The 22087-nt window shown below is 40.6% G+C and overlaps 1 protein-coding gene across 1 annotated transcript in view; it reads right to left on the reverse strand.

Annotated features, from left to right (window-relative positions):
* arap2 (ArfGAP with RhoGAP domain, ankyrin repeat and PH domain 2) overlaps positions 1-22087 on the reverse strand; it is a 226188-nt gene that overhangs the window by 18409 nt on the left and 185692 nt on the right. The window contains exon 36 of the transcript XR_015775777.1: positions 6562-6692. The gene's annotated coding sequence lies outside the window, so the exon portion shown is untranslated. The remainder of the gene's footprint in view (positions 1-6561; positions 6693-22087) is intronic.

Consider the following 22087-nt stretch of genomic DNA (forward strand, 5'->3'; position numbering starts at 1 on the left):
AAAAGTGGTGAATATGTGAGTGACAGCGAAATCAAATGAAGCGTCCTCTCAATAACTGCACATGCAGAGATTTTTTTAAGGTGGACGACCTGCTTAAATTCAATTTCCATCCTCAAAAACGATCCACTTCCTCATAAAAAGGTTATTCGGCGTGTTCAGAACGGTAATTAACATGAGCCAAAAGAGAAAAGTCTACGGCGGCTCGCTCAAATGAAAGGAAGTGTGATGAGACGAGGGCTCATCTCTACCTCCACGGCCTGCAAAGTTCTTCAAACCACCTTTACACTTTCTCAGATACCATCTTGTTTCTTTGGTTCTAACAATAAGGACATTTTTCTAATTTTCAAGTCACAGGCTATCTCCTTCAGCCCCATTAGTTTTTGCTAAGCAGATTGTAGAATCAGCTGTCCTTGACGATAAGAGTTTCGGAGAATATGTATCTACAATTGACCGTCAAAGTAAACAAAAATCCCTGCAGCTCACGGGTAATTACACTTTGTCACCTCTGCTCGTTTAAGCATTGTGCATTTGGTTTAATGTGACATTGAAGGCTTGACATAATATGTCACAACTCAGAAAGAACCAGCAAGTTCATAGCTTTCAGACCAGCAAAGCACTTTTTGTACTAACACTGATCATACTGATTGAAAAAAAACAGAATGCAGAAACAATGACAAGGCCAAAAGTCCACAGCCATGCTTGCAGCTCTGTGAGGCTGTATTGTAACCGCAGTGGTACTTTAAGACAAATGATGACATCCACATGCTGACAAAGCCAATGCTAACATCCCAACCTATTTTTAGTCATAGGGCATCAAATACTGAGGCTTTGTCATGCCCCTCAGCATCCCTTAGCAACCCAGAAGAAAGCAAAATTTCCAATGTATTGTCCCTTGTCATAAATTTGAGGTTTTTGTAGGTCCATGATCGCAGCACAGACAGACCTCTCAGTTCTATTTTTCCTCAGCAGCAGTTTGTAGAGTTTGAATCGCTGGATGGTTATTTGTCCAGTCGATCCGATCAGAAAAGGTCAAATCAGAGACGATCGGATCCAATCTGATACAATCGTATCAGATCAATGGATGAGAGGAGCAGCTGCTGCAGAGATGAATGCAATCTTTTAGACCCAGTGCAATGAATGATAAAGTTTCACTAGTGTTTTGCTGCTCCGTCTGTGCCCAAATACACTCCGCACTCCGAGAGTGTGGTGCAATGAATAACCAAATTGTATGCATAGTCCAACAGCGCTAAACATTCAATATTTAGATAAGAATATTGACAATTGACATAACTAATGTGAAATAAATGGCCACAGCCAGCACCAGGTTAGCTAAGCTTAGCAGAAAGATGGGAACAGTACCAATCTTAACAAAATCTACTAATTAGCCCTTAAATTTGTTATTTGTGATATGGGGCTTAAAAAACAAAATTGTCTTGACTTGACCTTTAAAGCTCACTTATAAATATGCTCCATCTCATTTCATCTCCACAAAAAGTGTAAAAAAACAACGTTTCAATTTTTGACAGGCACTTATGAGCCGGATGAGGCTGGAAACTTCCAAAACTCTCAACTGGTTGCCAGGCAACTGCTCATAGCCGACATATTAGTTGGCAAATTATCATAATGATAATCTGAGATATTGATCTTCTCATGCAACTCTCCATCTGAAGTGAAGATTTGCCAAAATGCTGAACCTTTGGTTTAAAGGATAACCAAAATTATTACAGTTCAGAAAGGGGATGTGAAAGTTGCTGAAAATGTCAAAAAGTTGTCGAGAAATCTCATTCAAAACCGGAGATGTCAAACTTGTGGTGGTGCTAATGGAGAAGTCAAGAAACCAGCAAACACAGACAACTCTATTTTCTGAGGATCATGAATTCCATTGTTTTCTATCTACTATGTTTTGAGATATTTCAGTCTGGACCAAAGTGGTGGAAATGCACACATTGAGTCATCTCTCGAGCCACGAATAATCAAAGAACCTCTCAATGAACCATTTGCAGTGGACGGATGTGTCATTTTTAGCTCATATTTATACTCAGGTGTTCTGAAATAGCTAACAAGTGCATGACACAGGTCTTATGAAATGCTAGCTGGCTGTTTTTCTCCACCTAAAATACCAAACAGGTCTATTCCCTGAGCAAACTAATCATACAGCCTTCATCTCCTCCTGTTCCTACCCTCTCCTCCATCTGCCTGTCTCCCTTTCTCTCCGGTTCCCATTCCGTCCACCTCTCCTCTCCTCTCTTGTCACTCACATGCTCCTACTACAAAGGTGCCCAGATGCCTCAAATCTCCAGCACTGATCTCCTCCAGCAAAAGGGTGACCCACGTGGGATCCGCCTCACTAATCACTGCCTGAAACCACTCTGGGCTCACAGGGCCGAGAGATAAAGACAGCCGCGAGCTTTACTCAGCTTTAGCAGGCCTCGGCGGCTGTCTCTGTCGGGACTGACAAGCAAGACTGTTTCTGAGGTGAAAAATCGCCGGCGGCCAGCCTACTGCGAGCTACCTTTCCATCTCACTATCCGCAAAAAAGTTCCAGCACAATCTGTGGGACGAGCACAAAGAAATGTCACCTCTGAGCTGGAGTGACGCACACTGCACAGCAGGTTAACACGGCGCCAGGTCCACATGCATAATAATAGTCCTTTCATTGTTTTTTAATGTTTATTATCGTGATTATTTTTCTTTTTTTCCCCTCCTCGAACTCTCAAGAGGTTGTTATATGATAAACGATGAACAGCAAGGCCTAGAGAGTGAGCTTCGCATGGTTGCACCGAATCCACAATTAGCCATTTCATTAGCATCCATTAACATTTCATTTTATTGTGTATATGGGAGCAACAGTAGAGGAGGTGAGGGCAGATGCTGCATTTTCCCACTGACCCGTGAATACACATGAATGCACTCTGGTGGCACACTAATAGCAGCTCCTGTTTATGCATATGATCACTGAACATAGCCAAGTGGGGGCCGTTAACTGCTGAAAGTTTTAGAAAGAGTTGGGACGTGTAAATGTGCACCAGGGTGAGTGGATACATACATCTGGGTATAACTGCACTTCAGCTTTTAACACACAGAAACCTAACTCAAAAATGTGAACTAAGCAGTTATCAAAGTATATCTTACACCAGTGATTCTCAACTTATGGCCCCCAGGCCAAATATGGCCCCTGATAGGGTGCTGGGTGGCCCCTCAACTATTTTTCAATTCACAAAAAAAAGGAAGTGATTCACACCGGGAACTATTTCTGTACTTTTAGTATACATAAGGTGCCAGAGTGCAGAAAAGGGCATCAAAATAAAGCTTGTTTATCAAAAAAAGTTCCAGTGGAGGATTCCCCAAAACCCCTATAGAGGTCAGAGCTAAGCCCCTGATGTCAAAAATCCTAGAAACGTCCTGAAATCACAAAAATGCCCTAAAATCCTTGAAATATCCTTAGATCCCAGAAATGTGCCAAAATCCTTAAAACATCCAAAAATCATAGAAACACCCTGAAATCCAAGACACTTCCTAAAATCCCAGAAACGTCCTCAAATGAGGTATATACTTTAAAGTATATGTCTTAACAAGTCACGGTATAATAATGTTGCAATATACTCAGCACTCCACTGTGGATGCTGGATTTTTTTAATCCAGCATCTTCAAAGGCTTAAATTCCAGTTATTCTACATTTCATTGACTACCACTGCTGGGAAGTTAGGATGTGTAAGAGCTCATATGTGTGCAGAAACACAGCGGCGTGTTTCTGCGTGTGTGTGTGTGTGTGTTGATGGTTTCAGGGTCTCTGCCTCTGACAGTTTGAAGACCCTCGGCTACGGAGGCGAGCTTGAGGATCTATTAATTTCAGTGGAAGCTTGGTCATTTCAAAGGTAAACGCTGACATTTCGGGCAGCGTGTTATTTTGACTGACTGCCTATTAGAGAGTGTAATGCGGCGCGCAAATGTATACTTCAAGCCTCAGTGCTTCCGCAATGGACAGTGAGAGCGGATGGCTCAATTCACTGGTCTTTATTTAGCAAGGTCGCTCAGGACATAAGTAGGTTTGGACACAGGCGATGCAACGGCCCACACACACGTACATGCTCACACACTATGGGTGACATTGTTGTCAGCAGAACTCTTTACCTCTGAAGAGCTGGCACTATTAAGAGCCTGTCTCCATTTACAGTATATTGGTCGTGTTTATAGGAGATAGGAGTTATAAATCCACCGTTACGGCTTTTTGTCAGCCTCTAACTTAGGGGAAAAGCTCCGTAGTCGCAATTTCTGATCTGTGGTCCTTACCCGCCACATGACAGCTTCTGCAGATTGGACTGAGTAAAACCACCAATTGTCGAGCTGTGAAAATTTAAACTTTTAAATTGTCATACTAGCTCAAGAGATGTAAGCTATAATGGTTGACACAGAGATTTTTGTTGGCTTTTTCTGACCCGCAATAAAAGCATCAGTGTGCTTGAAACGATACATTCCTCGCAGTGAAGGATTAACAACAAATAATTGACCTCTCTCTTGTGACGCATCAGACCTGCAATTTTGAAAATGGGAGCTCAGCGTACATCAGCACCTTGTATTTGGTAAACCTGCCACCAACCTCAAGTAAATGTGTTTATGGGTGTCAGAGCATCAAAGGTTGAACTCTGGCCCCATCCCAACACCACCCCTACCACTACAGCTTCGCTCTTACCCCTTTGTTTTGCATGTTTAAGCCTGGGAGTAGAGTTTCCAAACTGTTACTGGGATAGAAGGGTAGGGTGAAACTTAAACAAATCCCACCTGACCTCTCAACAACAGAAGACAAGAAATCACCACAATAGAAACTTGTCACGTCCATTTTCATAAACGCAGGCATCAGCGACGACCAATAATGTTTTTGGAGTCGTTTTCATGGCAATGTTTCTTGTGTTTAATGTTAAACTTTTGTTGCGGTTTGGCCTTTAGTTCACTCGGCAATGGTGTTTTGGAAATGCAACCTTTTAAAACCGGGTTCCAGAGTGTAATCTTTTGGAAACTCCTTTCACTGTGTAAACTGGCGATGCGCAGATCCTGTGAGATTGGTGACATAATGGCTGCACTTTGTGTATGTATGTGTTGTTCTTCTATGGTGTGTCATTGCAAAGTTGCATTGCCAACTACTGACCTGGCATGCATACTACAGCCTCTTTTTTTTTCAAAGATTATATATATATATGATATATATATGAACGCAAGTTTTGTTTTTTTTTAAACGCAAAGGAAAGACTTTTCCGTTTTCAGTAGGACGGAAGGGTTGTCCAGTTTAAGATGGGAATTTGTAAACCACCACCTCTTGTAACTCTGGTCTGAGGGGCAAGGTGGTACTCGAAAAACGAAGGTTTGGGGTAAAAATAAGAATTGGGCTTTAGTCTCTTTAAGTTGCTGCAGCTCATCGAGCAGACAGTTACTGCTTTGCTTCCCACGGGGAGGAGACGGCTGTGTTTGTTCCTCACAAGTGTCGCCCCTCGGGGGTATCTTATAATTCTGGCCTGTTTCCCCGTCTTGTCTCGCTTTTATTGTTGCGTTGTTATATCAGGTGGTCGGTGGGTCACGGAGGGCTGGGCAAACCCCTCGTAAAGGTCCTCGTTGAGAAAAAACGGAGGTCTTTTTTATGGGTCTAATTGGAACTTGGCAGTGCGGCCATGTGGGCTGCTGGTAGGGATTAGACCGGTGGCTCAGTTGGCTGACTCCTGATGGAACACTATGGACCCAATGCAGGCGCTTCCCTTGTTACCCTGAAGGGAGAGGGACGGTGTGTGTGTGTGTGTGTGCGTGTGTGTGTGTGTGTGTGCAGAGAGGGATGGGGATGGGGAGGTGGTGGGAGGCTACAGCCCTGCTCCAAAGCGATTTGTCTCGGCCAAAAGGTTCCCTTGTCCTTCACAGATGGCTGGGCATGCTCCCCCATTAGTGGTAGAGAAAGAAGAGCAAAAGGAACACGGAGGCAGAAGAGACACCTGTGTGTCCGCTCGACAAATAAACTCTCACTGTGATCCATCGACGGACTGGATTTGTTTTATACTGAATGCAATTTACACTCCATCACAGAGAGAGAAAAAAAAAAAACGCATCATGGAATATATCCAATGCGGGATCTGGGGAGAAAAGTTCCTGAGCCAAGCAGAATCCCATGACTCCTTTGAAAGAATTAGCATTTTCAGCCCATGGGGGGAAAAATGACAGAGTGAGAGAGACAGGAAAAGGAAGCCGGGCATAAAGTGAAGATACCGGGGAGGGAGGTGGAGAGGGATTTCCACATTCTGCACAGAGGCCTTTTTCGAAGTTCAATGTGTTGTTGTGGATGCCTTAAAATCCATTTTTTCCTCAAACTAAAAGAAAACAAAATGTAGTTTGGCAATCATCAAAGTGCCCCCCCCCTTTCATTCTTCATTCAGACCCTGCAGGGTGGGTACTGAAGGGCTTGAAACATGTCAGTTTGGCACAGCTTCAATGATGTGTTATTTATTGGGGGGAACAGTAGCTCATTGGAGTAAAGAGTTCAGAGTGTGCAAGGCTAGGCTGCGAGCAATTTCATCAGCATCTCACCTGTCGTTCACCCACGTGCATTTACTCCGCCGTTGCCTTCATCCCGCTCTGGTGGAGCCCTCCCTGCAGCGCAGACGCTCTGTAGTTCTATCAGCAGAACAGCAGCGAGGGCGGCTGATGCAGGCATGCGACTGAGAAAAAATGAAAAGGTGAATCTGGGTGAATTCTGGGTGAATCGAAGACAAATCCATGGCCTTGGGAGATGATAGGAAATGAAAACATGGATAAAAAGATTGATTTTCATAGTAAAAAAAAAAACTTTGTTATAAACACCCACTCTATGAAATAGGCATCAGTATTGGTTTACAGTTGTTAGAGGGCTTCTGTGTCATTCAGAACATGAAGTCAATGAGTACCTTTAAAGGAAACCATACAAAAATAGCAAGAAATTACTTACAAGAAAATGACGTAAAATTTGCACACCGCCCCTCTATCCAAAAATATATATATATATTATTATGATTTTAAAAAGTAAAATATATCAATGAAATTATTATAAACAAAGTTTTCTAGAGGTTTTTCCCTTGAAAAATATTATTCTAATAACTCTCTCTCTCTTTAAAGTAATATTCAGGTCATTATCTTGTCACCTTTTCATAATTTCATGTTGCCTTTTCTTCTTCAAATTTAAAAACAGAAATCAAACCAATTCGTTCAAGTTTCAAAAGTTTAAATATTTAAAAGGGTTAAACTACTATTGGCAAATGTTTATTGATCTTATGACAATGCTGTTGGTGATGTGTGGTAATTTTAAGGCAAAAAAACTACTTCATTATGAATACAAAAAGTCATACTTTGGCTTAAAACATCCACGTTTTTTGCAGTCTTTTCCCTAATGTTTTGGGTGATTTCTTCTTAGGCTGCTCATTGCCTTCCTTGCCTTCTTCCTGTGTTATTATTTTTTAAAGAAATGAAGCCAATTTGCTCAGATTTCAAAGGGTTAATGTTCTGTAGACAATACATAAAGGCTTCAAGTTAAATTTTCTGGAAAATTGTCATTTAAATCACCACTGAAATATTAGTCGCAGTAAATGCATATGCCCTTAAAGTGTTCAGCCAGAACATTATCATTTTAATTCTTTAATACTCTATGATTTGACCGCATTTAACTTGTGACACTGTGATATAAAATTGTCAAAGTTGCTGCCTGTGTCTGAAATCTAAAAAGGGCGAGTGAGCATTCACATCCGAATTGTGCACTTTGATGCCCTGATAAATTCCTATTCACAGGCTGAGGAAAAAAATGTGCAATTTTAATGACAAGGCATCTTTTTTGTAAAGAATCCTCACAGGAGTTTGCCATCCAGGGGAGCATGCGGGGTCTTGATTGGCTGAGAGTTGACTATTCTTGCACCTCAGGAAGTCTAATTGGCGTGGCACAAAGGCAAGAAGACAGCATAATCATCACCGTGTTGACCGGGGTAATTTGAACTGTCTCCTGCTCTGAGACGCAGACAGTGTTTGACGGAGCTCTTCTCCTTGGCAATAATGATATATGTGTGATTATTCTCTGACATTTGGTTAAAAGGAAGTCTTAAAAAAGGTTGGATGAAGAATGAAAGATGATTGTATGGTTCATAATATCACAGCATCACAATGACATATAGGGTCAGAACGAGAGATTTGAGTGGGCCTGAAAATTAGGCTGAATCAAGCATGACCTTGCATAGTGTCCAAATCCAACCAAAGCCCAAATTATAAGTTTTAGGCCAGAGCAGGATTAAAAATGGTGCATCTGTAGTCACTCCAATGCTAGAGCAAACTGTGGCACAAACTGGACTGTCCAAAACCGTAACTTCGGAGTGTTGTTGAAATACAGTGTTGAATACTTTGGTTATTCAGAGAACCAGAGGCAGAGGTTTTGAGCAGATACTGTATAAAATAATAGACCTTGAACCACGGCTGGAAAGTGAAGCCGACGCGAAAGTGCCAAAAACTGCAGTTCATCTAATGGCCACTTGAGACTGGCTCAAAAAGTGAGACAATTTCCATAGATGCCAAAATTACATCAGAAATAAGCCTGTTTACAGCCTGGAACAGAACCGTTTTGGCACATTTTTGATGACTCTACAAGGGCTGAATTTTTATATATCTGTTTACATTTTATTAAGGCTCAAAGTTATGCATATTTAAGGACAGGATACTTTGAATGACTGCTGCAAGGTGTCTCTACAGATCCACCTCTCGCTCCACCATAGCGCCAACCTCTTGTCCAAATATGGTCACTTCTAGGTCAATAGAACCAAGATGGGGAGGGCCAAAATGCCAAAGTTGGGCTTCGCACTATTCAAACAGTCTATAGTTTTGGGCAGAGAGTCAAAGCTCTTGTCTGGACACAACCAGTAGCAGCATTATACATTCAAGCTAAGTGTTTAACAAACATGCAGAATTCTAAGCAAGTTAGCCAGATGCTGGTTAATTATCCATGTAGTGACAAATCATCAGCTGGCTGCTTTTTTACTTCAAATTTAGGCATTTTTCCAAAATACAGACAGTATAGAGAGCTTTTTGTGCACTTGTGAGGTGGGCTGACCCAGAGGAGACAAACAACAGGGTGCAAAGCAGAGTAACAGGTAGACGTTTGAGGAAATGTGAAGAAAAATAGTATTTTGGCACATTATAGTGCCCCCAAAATGACTCACAAGCATTATAAAGACAGGGTTTGTAACAAAAAAGAGACACAGCTGCAAAAGAACAATCCTGAGTCGGTGTCTGACCACTGGGAAAAGACACCGCTGCCTCTCCGGTCTCCTCTCATTCAAGAAGCTGCATGACATCAGAACCAGGAAGTGAGCAGGGAAGATCACAGATGACCCCACTTAGACATTCAACCATTGGTTCCAGAAATCCCCCTTTGGGAAAATGGGGCTCAAACTGTGCCACCCAGCACTCCTGCCTGAAAGCAGTCTCCGCTCAACAAGCTGCCTACTTCAGTTCTCTGCATGAACTGGGAAACTTCCCTGCGTCTGCTGGTGAAGCATGGAGCAACCAGTCAGAAAATAGTGGAAATAAAATCCTAATGTCATGCTTGACCTTATATGTGAAGAACGAAAGCAGGTGAAGTGAATGACAGAGAGCCATGGGCAGTGATGGTCCGTAAGTAGATGATAATCGAGAGCTCCCCAGTGAGGGCTTTTAAAGACCATCAGCACCGAACCATGGAGCGCAAAGATGTACAATAGCAAATCATGGTTGACACCTCTTAACTGCACAGGTCAGAGCGGCTAATGGCCTTCCCAGAGAGCACTGCAACCACAAACAACCCATATAGCCAAGTTCACATTCTATCTTTGGGCACTGTCGGTACACCAACGTTGTGTGCTTTTTAGAATTAAGTGGGCCATTCCTCTATTTACCGGTCAAGTCAAACAAATTTAATTGTGTTCTCTGAGTAAAGTGCTGTGACAGAAAGAGTAAAGCAAAATGCAATGTTGCACAGAGTGAAAAAAAAAAAAAAAAAAAGAGTTTGGGGGGTAAAGGCTAAAACATGGCAGCTTTTAAAAGACAATTGCAAAGCCATTAGGCATTGACGTGGGGAGAAAAGGAGGGCGAGGTAAAAGTAACGTCGGGTAAGATGAAAGGTGGTGTGCACCTTTTATCCACAATTACTGTGCTTATCATGAAAGAGGCACAGTCGCAGTCACCCATAGTGGCAGGGACTCTGTCTTCAGAAGTGAAGCAGTAAACAAGTGTGTCATTCGAGACGCAGCCGCCGAAATTCCATTTCAGGCTCAATTTTCCCTGAAAACAATGAGATTAATTAGCTCCATAACTCAGACAGTGAATGAAAAAGTAATGGTCACAATGTATCATAATGTCACACAGTGTCATTACAGCAAAGCTGAGTGCTTATTATGAGAGTGGGGTCTCTATCGGACATCAATCCCGACCTCCTGGCAGGTTTAAGAATACCAAAGTGGTCGAAGAAAAGAGGCCAGAACAGATGGTGAGCGCACGATCACTAGTTTGGACAGTGATTGTGGAGACAAAGAACTCCAGTTAAACTAAATTAACAGTGTCGTGCAATCTGGAGTTGAAATCACAATGCTGATTTTGAAAGATTAATCATTTCCAGCTAAAACACAAAAGTTTGACTCATGAAGAAGGCCAGCTGTCCAAGATTAGATATTAAGTTAAATCAAAGACAAACTGTTTAGAAGCAAAGTCAAAATCATATATTTTGCATCAGTATATATCACTATATTAGGTTTGACGTGACAAAAAACAATACATTTTCAAATTTAATCAAAATATCAAAATATTGTCTCATAAATATCAAAATATTTATGAGACAAACATGATTTACAAATTTAGGAATTTTCTCTAAAAGCTGCCACCAGCGCAGCCATATTATCACAATAAATGTTGGTATTGTAAAGTTTCAGCAAACCACAGATATGAAACATCTGTGTGTTATTATGTCATGGACATGTTGAAACTTCACTGTGGTTAATGTGTTGTCATGTTGAGACATAAAAATCACCTGCTTATGGTTTGAAATGATCATATTATGCTTGAAATGCCACATGCATGTTTCACTAAATGCCATGATGTTTCACTATCAAGCTCCTGCCTTTGGTGACACAATTGCTGCTGGAAATGACATTATATCTCACTAAAAGCTTTTTTGGTGACACAATAGCCTCATTTACCACTAATTCTGGAACTATGTCTTTTGAAAAACCCACACACATTTTTGGTGGCACAAATGCCGCTGGAAATACCACTGTTACACAAAAAAAACACTTGTTCTTAAGGGCTCAATCACTTCTGAAAATGCCACTGATGTCTCACCACAAAGCCCCTGTTTGGTAGCACAATCACAGAGTGAAATGCAGCTGATGTCTTGCTAAAAAACATCCAGTCACTGTGGAAAATGCCGAAAATGTCTTTCCCAAAAAACCCTGTTTCTGGTGACCCAATTGCCACTGGAATTGCTGCCTGAATTGCAGCCAATGCCTGGCTAAAAACCCTCCACTTTTTGTAGGCACAATCGCAACTGGAAATGAAATAGTTGTCTCACTAAGAGCTGCATTAAGTGGCACAATCATCGCTGGAAATGATGTTTTTAAATTCAACATTAGTCGCTAGTTGATAACTTTATCTATATGCCATTTGGTGCCATACAGATATTTTTTTTTTTGAGCTCTTTTTCATTTAAAAATGGACACATGGTTAATGAGAATGGTGACTTAACTATCAGTAAAACTGTGGGCTGGAAACCACAAAAAATGTATCTCTACTTTGTTCAAGGGACTTACAGGAGGACATCTTCAATTATTCAGGTTTTCCTCACAGTTTTAATCAAACATATGAGCCTTCAATATGGATGGTTTTCCTAAATTAAACATTAATTGCAACCTCTGATACAATTGCATTTGCATGAATTCCCCTCAATGAAGTGTCAAGACAACCACTGTGATGTGATTTCTCCTGATCTCAGCTGCTACACAGAAATGTGTCTAAATAGACTTGAAGTCAGAGTTTGGCCTCTCTATCAATAGACCCTCTGGCATCATTAGTCACTCAACTAATGTCAGTAATTGCCACTTTCACCATGACTTATTAATGCAAAGTACACACTGTAATCTACTGTTCAGGACTTCTGAGAAGGACAAAAATAACCACCTCAAACCAGCCTTACTTTTAATGATTAACCCAACATATTTAGTTCTTTAACTCCAGTCCTACTGCTCAACCACCTGCTGTTATTTAGTCCACAGATCATTAAAACACATTTCCAATTCCACTACAGCTGCTGTGTGTGTGTGTGTTAGTTTGCGTGTGTGTGTCTGGAGATACTTGATGGTTGCACCACTTCTTCCTTTAGAAGTTAATTCAAATTAAACAGATCTGCACCAAACTGTAAAGGCTGCTCAGCTGGTGGAAAAGGTTAGACAGTGGAAGAAATATTTCCACTGCAGTGATATTATGCCTGGAGAGAAAACTCTGCACTGTATGTCCCTGAGGATTTATCAGCATATACACAGTGCATGGGAATGGGTGCTCGTACTGCGAATTAATAAACAGGTACTAAGAAAAATGTCCCCATTTTAAAGATGTGTTAGGCAGTTTAATGTCGGCGTCAGTGGGCGGAAATCCCATCATAGCTTTGAGCGTGTTGTAATTCAAGTGTTCTGACAGAAAACTAGACTTCTGCAGCTTCTCCTGGCTCTGTTTTCAGGTTAAAAAAAAAAATCTCAGCCATGACAGGAAACTTTTTAGAGCGAGGGCGTTCCTATTGACTGTTCCACAAATGCAGATGCTCGTTACTTTTGACTCAATGGCAAAAAAAAGGTCACTATTCCAGCACTGGCAGCAACAGCCTACACTGCAAAGCAACCCAAAAAAAGGAAGACAGACTTTTAAAAAATAATCTAAAAGAAAAAAAATAGTCTCAATAGCAACAAAGGATTTCAAAAATGGGGATAAAATGTTGCTCATAGACTTCTGCTGTGACTTTCAGCCTGGTTGGGGCCAACCAAGCCTTCGGGAAGTGCGCCAGGCTTTAAAGCAAATTTTACATAGTGGCTAAAAGTGGAATTACACCATCACATGATGCCATGAGGGCCAAAAAGACTTTTTGTATTGACTTAAATTGGGAAAGAGACGTCTAATATATCAGTGGATGCAGTTTTATGAGCATGAAAATCTCTGCGAATTGACTCTTCTCACCATCAAATTTAATGCATTCAGTTCTCTAACATTTGGAAAGTCTAAAAGAGCGGCAAGATTAAATTATTTGATCGCTATTCGAACTAGTTGGACGCTTCACCGAAAGTTACCAGCTCCGGCACCGTGTGCCTGCTCTATGGGCCCTGTAATGTGAAAGATAGCAGAAACAGGGTATTTTTTGCATCATGTGCTACAAAGGAATGAACAGGGCCCCGCCTCCATGGCTGTATCCACCTTTTCTTAATACATCAATGGGCTCAACTAGTAAATTTGTATTATTCCCAAAGGGCTTTACTCAGGTTGGGTTCTCATCAATTCACCATTTATATTGTTTTTGTTTGTTTGTTTTGTTTTTTAAAATTAATAAATCTATGTATGGAAATGCTAAGGTTTTATATGAAGTTTGTGTATATGCCCAAGAAAAGAACAAAAAGAGCTTTAATTGCATATTTGCCTTTTCTAAATGTCTGCTGATCCTAGCTTTCAGTCTTCCTGGTAATATTTTCCACACGCTCTAATAGAGATGCATTCTGCCTTATTTTTTATCTTAAAACAAACCAAAGCATGAATATATTATTAGTAATGACGGTTAATTAATTCCCTTCATCAATTTAATAACCTACATGTATATTAGTCAGATCTGCGTAGCTTTCAATTATCTTTGGATGTGTGCGTCATTAATTTAATGTTACAAAGAAATTTAATCAGAATTTATAATAGACTTAATGAAGTGTCTCCGCTTCATTTAGGGTGAAAATGATTTGACATGTTTATTTGTAACAGGGACAGCCTGATCACTTTTTTTGTGACCCTAAAACGAGGAAATTCTATTCATGGGTGAAGCCAAATAGCAAATTTCATAGTTGGAATTTCCTGACATGAAGTCAATGAATGAATAGTTCTCTGATACACTAATTTCTCTGGCTTTTCATATTCTCTTCTCCGACAAACCCCAATTAACAGCTGCATTGAGTAATAATTGCAAGTTCCTTGGGGGCAACAAGGAAGAGCACATTTAAAACTATTCCAAGTTTTTGAAAAGTTACTTTATGATTTTTTCTCTCTTTTAGTTGAAACTCATCTCGTCTTGTCTTTCAAAGCACAGTTTCGTTTCCCTGTTTTTGGTCAGCTGATAATAAAGACTCCAGATTCACCAGAGAACCAAAGTGAGCTTGAACTTTGAATTTCCTGCTTGTCATCTTTCACACTTGAGTCGCGCTCTCTCTCTTTTCATTTCCTGCCGAGATAAACAGATGCTGTTTGAGCAGGACGCCACCTTACTTTGGAGGTTCAAGAGACAACATTTACAGCTGATATCATGTCCATTTTCGTATCTCCTTCATATGAGAGTCAAATAAAGAGCTTAATATACAGTAATATAACTGCAAACTGCGATTCTGGGGTTAAGGATCAAGACCTTTGACAGTTTCTGACACCGACGTCAAAGAGAACTAACATGTTTTATTACAACTAGACAGATGCTCATTAATTTACGACCAAATCTGTGCTATGCTCTTATTAGGTTTTTCTCTCAACCCGAAAAAAATTAGGAGTACAATATAGATGGATATCTGGATATCTGTACCACGTTACGTTTCAAACTTATGGCGTAGGAGTTATACCTTTTCAAAGTTGACCTTTAATTAAAGCGACCCTGTTACGCCAATCGGGGTCATATCTGTTGAGCAGCATTTGTTCACAACTTCCAATCAAAGGTGAAAATATCTTGTGTCTATAATGTACCATCTCAAGGGAAGAAGAACATTAAACCAGGTGGTTCATTCATCGCGTGCTAACAGGACCTCGAATGCACAATCATGAATCAAAGTCAAGCCACGTCTGCAGGCCAGAGAATTCCCGGCAGAGTGGCTGCAGACGGAAAAGAAGGTCGTCTGATGCATGTTGGCTCATATAAGAAGGTCAGATTGGCATGAGAGACCAGATTACCAGCCAGCACTTTGAAGAGAGATGTGTGCGGAAGCAGGTGTGTGGAAGCCCACGCCTAACCTTTATCTGACCCCGGTCGCTTAAAGAGGCCAAAGAGCCTGAAAAGAACAGGATGGACTTTGAGGAACTGTCTCGCAGAGGTAATAAAGTCAGCGCTCGAGCGAGCCTTGCAGGAGGGATTAAAAGGGGTAAATATACAACTGGCTAGCCTCACCGGGCTGCAGAGCGGGCCTGCTGCTAACATCCCGGCTCCATACATGCTGGGATGCTCACGGACAGGCTGACTGCCTCCAGTGTGGATATCTTGGGCGATTTTGACAGGATTTCCTCCAGCGTCAACAAAGCCTGCATCTTCAACCCAAAAGCCACTGTGGCGCTGTGGATGCAATGACCGAATGTGGAAATGGAGGAAGGGCCAGAAAAAAAAGTGAGGGAGAAAATCTAAATATAAAGTTGCTAAAATTGTAGGCAGCACAGTTCAGTCACCCTCAGTGCCTGCTTTGTTATATTTGGCTCTCTTATGTTAATTTTTCAGGTATCACTTTTTAACTCCTCAATATCTTAAGCAATGCCTCGAGACCTTCTGTAAAACTTTAGTAAATACTGTAAACTGATGTTAGTTTGGGTAGCTTTGTGAGTGAAGGATAGCCAGAAGCAAGAAACAGCTTATTAAAGAAGAACCTGCACCCAAATGAGGAGTCTGATAAGAACTATACCTGCTTCATGTTGGAACATAAAGACTACCTCTGGGGATGTAAAGAAAACTGTTAAGACAGATAATTTGCCTTTGCTTCTGTAAATCTTCAAAATACACAGCAACACAGTGTTGGGTAGCTACCAAGTTTAAGCTATGTTTTTACATATCGCCCAAGAAAAACAGACAGAAAATGGGCTCTTCAGGTGGTATCTAAGCTGGCAGCAGCAGCTGATGATGTAAGCCCTCAGGAGAGGCCACAGGGATGGGCAAAATGGCAAGAAGACTCCATATTAATGGCTTTAGGATGTAGAAAGGTAAGCAGATGCCAGAAAAAGTATAGGAGTGGCAGGCAAATTCCTGGATGGATACTAATCCGTTTTGCTGACAGCTCACACCTGAACGTTATGATAGCCCAGGTATCCTCCAAAGAGCTCCCACTCTTGCTGACATTATCCCCATTGGATGTAAAGTATGAAACACTTTCTTTTTTTGCTCATGGAAAGATCTAAACCACTATATACAGCCATGTCGGCAGAGTGGAAAGTTGGCATTGCACATTTCTGCAAATCATAGATACTGTATGTTTAATTTGCATGATTCATGTGCATCAAATCATCATTTGTAGGTAAGGTTTCTTATCAGTAGGAGGGGATGGTGGCAAAAATGGCACCTTGGCGAGATGCCTGCCAAACAGCAGACAGCAGCAGATCACTCTTAAAGTCCAAAAAATCAGTTTTATCTTTAACGACAGCCATATATGCAATGTCAAAACCAGGTAACAACAGGTCGGGATATTTCCAGCTGTGTTTGTGGTGACAACAGTGGGTATTTTTTAACGACTAGTCAGAGCATATTTGGCTGTGTTTATGGCAGCAAAACTGGGTATTTTGGCAACAAGCTGGGACATTTTCAGCTGTTTTTGTGGTTGAAAAATGTGCATTTGGACATTTCCAGACATGTTTTTTGGTGACAAAACTGAACATTATTAGTGGCTCATTGGTGCATTTGCAGTCTTCTTTGTGGCAACCAAACTTTTTTTTTTCTTTTTAAGTTAAATTATCTCTTTGTGACCCTAATCTAAATGTATTCAAGCCTAAACCACACATTGACACAGCATCGCCACAACATGAAACTGAAATTGTAACAAAGAAACATAGTTCAAACATATTCTCTAAAAAATAAAACATACACATTTAACATACCCCTGATTTGTTGGAACAGACAGTGCCAACATTTGTTCTGGTGGACACAAAATATCCCAAACAACAGCTTTAATAAACCCAGCCTTTCCATGAAAAATAAAATAAAATTAAAAAAATAGCAATCTGGTTACGGTAACTGTTAACCTAGAAGTATAACAACTGATTGAAACTATAACACAAATAAAGTTTTGTTCAGATGGCGTGTTGTTGCAGTCTTGTTTCATTACGATGGACTTAATGTGTTAAGGTGGCACACAGAGAGGAATACTTTGTTTCAACTGATGGTAGAATGTGCCCTTTTTTTCACAAAACCTGTTTCACTAATAAATAAAAAGCCTTTTTGAGAGTAAAAACTAAATATTTAAGATTTTTTTAAGCGTGGGATGCAGCTCTGTCCTTGGCATTTTGTTTATGAGGTTATTCCAAATGAACTGTGAATTGGCAGATATGTTAAACAGAACAAAATTACACCTGACTGTAATTGCTGTAGCTTTAGGTGCACAAATTAAACAGCCTGATGGCAATGCCACATTTCAAAGAAACACTCTCTGTCTTTGTGTAAACACCTTAGAGCACTCAATTTGCGGCCCGCAGGCCAAATCTGGCCTCCGATAGGGTGCCGGGTGGCCCCCCAACCATTTTCTAATTCACAATAAAGATAAAGTGATTCACACTGGGAATTATTTTTGTACTTTTAGTATACATAAAGCACCAGAGTGCTTAAAATAGCATAAAAATATAGCTTGTTTATCAAAAAGGTGCATATGAGGATCCCCTGCACCCCTTGATAGAGGTCTTTGCAAAGCCCCTGATGTCTTAAAATCCTAGAAATGTCCTAAAATACTAAAAACACTTGAAAATCCTAAAAATGTCCTTAAAACCTAGAAATGTTTCAAAATCCCGGAAACATCTTATACTTCTGAAAAGTACTAGAAAATCCTAGACATGTCCTTAAATCCAAGAAATGTCCTAGAATCCAAGAAATGTACTAAAATCCTAGAATTGTCCTAAAATTATAGAAACATAAAAAAACAGAAATGTCCTGAAATCCTAGAAATGTCCTGAAATCCAATAACTGTCCTAACATTCTAGAAGTGTCCTAAAATCCTAGAATTGTCCTAAAATTATGGGAACATCAAAAAGCCATAAAATGTCCTAAAATCCAAGAAGTATCCTAAATTCCCAGAAACATCCCAACATCCTAGAAATATCCACAATCCTAGATATGCCCTAAAATCCTAGAAACTTGCAGGGCTGCTGAGACTGGCCCCTGGCCTCCTGTCATTTTGCAAAAGTGGCCCCCAAAGCAAGTCAAGTGTCCCTGCCTCCGGCCTTGTTGCCATTGCTGTGTCCACTGCATTCATGCTGCATATGTATTTTATATAATATCCACATTTCAGCAACTATTTGATATTTTTACATATATATATATATATATATATATATATATATATATATATATATATATATATATATATATATATATATATATATATATATATATACACATATAAAAGTGTCTTGCATAGTGCATAACAAACATAGACGGCATGTTAAGTATATTTTTGAAAATGACACATTTACAATAATCCTCATCCTGACTGAAGCTCCCACAAACCAGTTCTGTCCCCCAGTTTGTCCTTACTTCACCGCAGCGCTGTGGATTATTCTGCCTCACTTCTCTTCAAAAGCAAGGCAACAGTGGCTCGGCAGTGCGGTTTGTCTTGAAAATCTGAACATGACCAAGAAGATGTCGAGTAATCCAGGGTTAACGTGCGCGGTCAGATGGAAATCCTGCTCAGATTGCAAAGCAGCATGGGTGTCCATCCGCCTCCTATGCCGCCTGTCTGTAACATGAGACAAGCTGCCAAACACTGTAAGCGCACCAGTATACCAGGTCCATTATAACAACACAGCAGAGTCTGATTACAGATGACAGCTGGGTACAGGTAAGCATGTACTCTGCTGCACAGCTGTGGCTCTTGACCCCGTCTCACCTTTTATTAGTTTGGAAATATCACGCGAAAAGTCTCGGGTTACCTCGGGTCCACATCAGCTCCACCTAGCAGGTGGTGCGAAAGATTAGGACGCTTTTCAAACTCTTAATATTTGCCGAAGAGTGAAGAGGACAAAAAACGGCGACAGTTAATTACAATTAAGGAAATGAGTCTCCTCAATCTTACAGCAGACCCTTCTGTAGCCTCCGGTTGCTTCACGAATGCGACTCCATCACCGGAAATAGACACAAATGAGAGGATTGGGACAACAAAGCGTCTCACAAAAGGCAGCTGGATGCCCTCAGCGCTGCAGTTTTACCTGAGCTCTTTGTGATCATTCACTCTTTGAAATCACCAGTTGTGTAACTGTGTTAACTGTTAAGCGTGACGAATCACTCGCTGGGCTCTGAGCCCTCCGAAAATCCATTTGTATCTGAGGTGTTTACACTGGTGGTAGAAGTATATTCCCTCAAGAACAAGTATCAATACCTCAGTGCACATTTTACTCTGTTCCAGGGATCGATGCCTCTCTCATATGTGTCCATGAAACATAAAGCAACAGCCAGCAGCTTTTAGATTAGCAAAAAGGCTGGAAACATAATAAACAGCTCACATTGGTTTGTCAAAATTTAACAAAAAGCTCACCAGTTAGCACTTTATGTTATTTTTGTAATCTGCACAAAAAGAGAAAAAATAACAATTTGTTGTTTTTATGAGTAAGGACACTATTTCTCAGTTCCCATCCAAAAAATAGTCAAACTAACCAGCTGCAACCTTTTATTTAAGCACAAAAGTATCCATCTTCTCATCCAACTCTCCACCAGAACATGATGAGGTTATTTACCATATTACTTGGATAAGTAGCGTAGCAGGGTGTATGATATCATAGGTATTAGCAGTTAGGTTCCTTTTAGGAAAACAATCATAGTACGATACCATACACTTTATTGTCTCCATAGGGGAAATTTGTATATACAGATTATAGTGCACTACTTTGCAGAAGTATAAGTACAAACAGTGAATGAGAACAGGCTGAAGGGAAGTCTGTACTCAATTAAAGTACCTACAAGTCACCCTTTGGTAAATGTATTTATTTCCACCACAGAGTATTTACCAGACACAACACAGAGAGAGCACGTGCACTGTTCAGTGTTCAGCTCAAGGACGCTGAGAGAAAACAAAATCCTGCCCCCGCCTCAAACCTGTGAGATTTGTGGGGATGTCTCTGGACAGCGGGGCCAAAATAACCGGAATATTTTTGGCTTGGGTGCTTAATAAATCTTGATGTGCTAGTTTTTATTAAGAGGCATCAAAGCCAGCGAGGAGGCAAACCCAGAGGGAATCCGAGTCGCCCCGGCCCGGCCCCTTCTGCTGGGAATTCCTCCGGTGGCTGAAACTCGCCGCCGGCGTACACCTACATCCGCTGAAGCAAAGTCATAGGGAACACCGGCGAGCGCTTGATGTTCCGAATGACTGGAGAGAACAAGAGCAACACAGAGTCGGCTGTGCCAATACATTCATCATACTCCGGTACCCCCTCCCCAACGGACCGGGTTCACTGTTTACAACCTCCCACAGTAGCTGTGGAGTGCACTGATGTGAATTTGATGCAGAACTGCAGCAGCACACCATATTAACTTAAATGCCTTTTGCTGTTGACACTATTTTGGGCTATTTTCATGAAAAAAATGCAAACAAGGGTTTAATTAATTAACGAATATGGCGTATATTTTACAGTGTTGTATTTAAGCACCCTTTTTATTTTCCCTCCCATGCATACATCCATGCAGAAATATAGCTGCTTAATGAATATCTATTTTGGTCATACACTCTTCTATTGTCCCCATTACAGAGGTATTATTTCAAACTGCTCCAGTTGCCTATATGGGGCGTAAAACAGAATGTCTAAGCCAATTTTCTGTGGAAGAGGAGCCTCAGGAACATGTCTCTGTTAGATAAGTTAATTACCTTATATCCTACGGCTACACACCCGCTTACTCCCCCCGCCCTGTACAGGAGGAACAAAAACAACACTCCTACATTATCAAGCTGCACTACACGCTAATGCTAATTAACTCTTTGCTGTTATTTCCATTGTGTAACATGCACCTGTCGGGCTAATCGAAGCATCAGTCGAATATGTAGGATTCACTTTTGCAGCATATTTGTTTCACAGAAGAGAGGATGTAACCTTTTGAAATCTGAGCAAATTGGATAAATTTCTGTCAAAAACATGAGGTGGGCAATGAGAATGAAAGAAAAAATGACCAAAAAATTTGCGTGAAAAAAAAAAAGTAAAAGAAAATTACTTGAAAATTTGTAAGAAATAAAACAAAAACAATCAAACAAAAACAAATAATGAAGTAAATAAAACAAACCAAAAAATAGGGAAAATGTGCTTAAAAATCACAATAATTCTGTAAATTTCTTTTTTAGCACTTTTTTTTCAGGCATTTTACCGTTCCTGTTATTGTTTTTTTGACCAATTTCTTGCTAATTGTCCCTTTTTGTTAAGATGCTAATCGCTTCATTGCAAACACACCAGATCAAGACACCGAAAAAGAAACTTCAGACACATATTTTAGCAATCTGAGGCTGTCTGTGACAAAAAATAACCATTTTTGATGGATGTACAGTCACCACCGATTTAGTCGTGGGGGGAAAGTGGGACTGATTACCCGGGGCCCAAAGTTGGGACGTTTTCTTTTAAATTTTACATTTCTAAGGGATCAGTGCAATAACTAAATTAAAATTGCCTGAAAAAAAAACAGTTGAAAGACTACTTTGTATAAAAAAAATAGTGGAAGCTCTCTGTGGCCCCGTTCACACCTTTAGGGTGGTTTAGTCGGTCCCTGCATTTGAGCCAAATGAGCCACATTGTCATGTTTTTTCCCAAGAAAGGAAACTCGGGGTTCCAAAATTTTGAATAAGGAAAGGAAAAGGGAAAAAACAAACCAAAACAAAAAAAAAGGTATGGGAGAGAGACATGGATCGAGGAAATGCAAGGG

Source organism: Plectropomus leopardus, chromosome 23, assembly GCF_026936395.1.
Source record: "Plectropomus leopardus strain MGB_pleo_1.0 chromosome 23, ASM2693639v1, whole genome shotgun sequence".
Taxonomy (NCBI): domain Eukaryota; kingdom Metazoa; phylum Chordata; class Actinopteri; order Perciformes; family Serranidae; genus Plectropomus; species Plectropomus leopardus.